We start from the raw sequence: 3,083 nt of genomic DNA on the forward strand, positions 1-3,083 counted from the left end.
ACTACACTGCAAACCACTTAGACACAGTGAGTCACCCTTATCAGTTCTGGGACTGGTGGGAACCCTCCCAAAATCCAAGTTCCCAGATGCCAGGCAAGGTCCAACCTTACTAACAGACCATTCTTACGAAAGCAGTCTCAGGCATGTTATCTTAACTCTTTTCTGCATAGTGGCTAACCAAGCCAGCCTTGCAAATAGAACATTTTTGAACACCAGCAATCTACCTAAAAATAAATGCCCTTTATACTGTAGCCTGCCTACCGCAGCAAAGTTACTGTAATAGCAATTTATTTTCTGGTTACAGATATAGATTTTCCAATGTAATTTATCAGCTTTTCTTGATGAAGGAAATGTAAACTGAAAAGCCACAATAAAAAAACAAGTGCTCTTACATTCTTCCGTCCACGGTCTCATTAACCAGCTTGTCAAGGTATTCAATTAACAGGATGCTGGAATTAATCGGAGTTCAAATGTGATTTCTCTCTGATCCTGTTGAAAACTAAAAGGCTATTATGGCACGTCTGGCCACTCTAAGTCTCTTGGCAGGCCTGGAGGTTCATGTGTTAATAGGTGAGTTGAAGCTACTGCACGTTCCTTGCTGTTCATCTCTACTTTTACTAAAGAAGCCTTTGACATACCTCCCAGTTTAACCCAATTTTTTAAATAGTTGTTTTTACTTTAATATTAAGAATTCGGCTGCTTATCTGTAAGCACAACTGTTTTTTCATCCGTTTAGCCTACAAAAGCCTGCTACTCCCTACTTATATACTTTAAACATAGATATCGTTGTATTGGACTCATTCTACTAGTGCGGGTAGGGGATCATTATGCTTTTGGGTAAATTATACCTACTCTTAACTCATTGGGATGTATTTTTATCTGGCCCTAAGTAATCCTGTTTTTGTTTTATATGTTCAGGGATTCCATGTGGATAAGTTCAGTTGGATAATCAAAATGGTCTTATTTCACTTTGCGGGGGCTTGGCCAGCGCCTGAGCATAGAGTGGTATTAAGAACACTGACTCTGGTGCCCAGGGAGACTAGGATTTGCATGCTCTCTCTGCCACTTACTGTGTCACCCTGGTGAAGTCTCTTAGCCTCTCCTCAATCTCTAAAATTGTAAAATGGGGGCGGGGGGGGGGATGATAGCACCTCCTTCTGAGCATTGAAGGGATTAAATAAGTATATAAAACTTAGTAATTTAAGATATTGTTTATTATTATTCTCATTTCATGGCTGTGGATAATTCAGAGTTGGCTTTAAATGCAAACACTGAATTATACAGCTGGAATTACCAAGGTTAACTTAAAAGCAAAAAGACTGTAGTCCATGCTTACAACCTAGTAAACTCGATAGACTTTCTCAAAAATATATTTCCATAGTTAAATTTTAAGTAGTTTCTTTGAATTAAAGCAATTGGAATACATATACGCATACACTGAACACCAGGAACAAAAGACATTACAGAAAAATACACTTTAGGAATTATATATCTACAAATGTAGGATAATACAAATAAGTCAGGGAGAAAAATTCCACTTATCTCTCTATTGTCCTAAAATCGGAATGAGACTGATCTTTTTATGCAGTTCTCTCTTAGACAATTGAAGTGTTTGAAAATTGTATCATTCTGCTTATGGTGATGGTTTTGAAAAAGTATACTAATCATGTAAATACTACATGAAGGACTTCCCTGGTGCTCCAGTGGTTAAGACTCCATGCTCCCAATGCAGGGGCACGGGTTTGATCCCTGGTCGAAGAACTGAGATCCCGCGTGCCACACAGCGCGGCCAAAAAACAAGGGAGTTAAGCCTGAAAAAACTGACTTGATATAATTTGCACTTGGGGTTGAGATGATTCACTTCAGGTTCATTTGTGTCCTTACACTGTTAAATATGAAATACTTTTCCTTATTTCTCTTGAAGCAATAGTTTACAATGTTTATAGTTTTTAGGATATTGCTTCAAAGATTAAATGTACCCTGTGGAAGTTAAGCATAGACAGCTGACTTGCTTTAGCCAAAGGAATGTGAGGAGAAGTGGCTGATTTCTGGGCTGCAGCTTTAAGAGCGAGTACATGATTTGCCGCGTGACAGTTTTCTTTTTCTTGTTTATCCTCTTTTTAAGCTTTACTTTTCTTTTTTTCTTTCTCATATTTCTTTTATCTATTTATTTATTTGGCTGCACCGGGTCTTAGTGCGGCACATGGGATCCTCCTTGTGGCGGGCGGGATCTTTAGTCGCAGCATGCGTGCGGGCTCTTAGTTGCAGCATGTGGGATCAAACCCGGGCCCCCTGCATTGGGAGCCCGGAGTCTTATCCACTGGACCCCCAGGGAAGTCCCTCGTGACCTTCTTCATGTGCCATGGTGACAATACAGCAGCCCTCCAGATGCTGGCTGCCCTTCCAGCCCACGTCGGCCAGAGAAGAGAGCTATGGAGGAGGGACCCAGCTTCCCCAGGACAGACTGGTTATGTGAGCAAGGAATAAGCCCTTGTTGTCATACCTTCTTACAATGCTGGGCTTCCCTGCACAAGACGCTGCCTATTCTGACTGACACGGTCTGTGCGTTATGTTGGAATGATTTAAAAGTTGTTTGTGCTAGTTTCTACTGGTTACATTTCGAGATGCTAAAAGGCCACATTTTCAGGTCATTAAAGTAATTCTTTGCTTATTCTTTCACTCTCCTACCATTTCATTCAGGAACTCACGGTCAGTCAGAGAAGACAAGGAGGTACTATGAATGCAGGTGGGATGTGGCCCTTGGGGAACTATTTCACCCCCAATCCATGGCGTCTGTCCTCTCCCCTAGTTATGGCCACCAGGCATGTGGTACATACTGCGTGAAGGACGGGAAGTGTGAGAAGTAAGAGATCCAGGGCAGGGCAAACAGCCACCACAACAGCAATAAGAATTTTCATATTTGCTGTGCGCCTATTCTATGTGAGGCGTGGTTGTAAGCACTTGCCACTTATGAACTCATTCAGCCCTTCAAGTCACCCAGTGAGGTAAGAACTATTATATCTGTATGTTGCAGATGAGACGCTGAGGCGCTAAGTGACTTGCCCAAGCTTGCAGAGTTTGGC

Source organism: Lipotes vexillifer, unplaced genomic scaffold, assembly GCF_000442215.2.
Source record: "Lipotes vexillifer unplaced genomic scaffold, Lipotes_vexillifer_v1.1 scaffold1958, whole genome shotgun sequence".
Classification (NCBI taxonomy): Eukaryota; Metazoa; Chordata; class Mammalia; order Artiodactyla; family Lipotidae; genus Lipotes; species Lipotes vexillifer.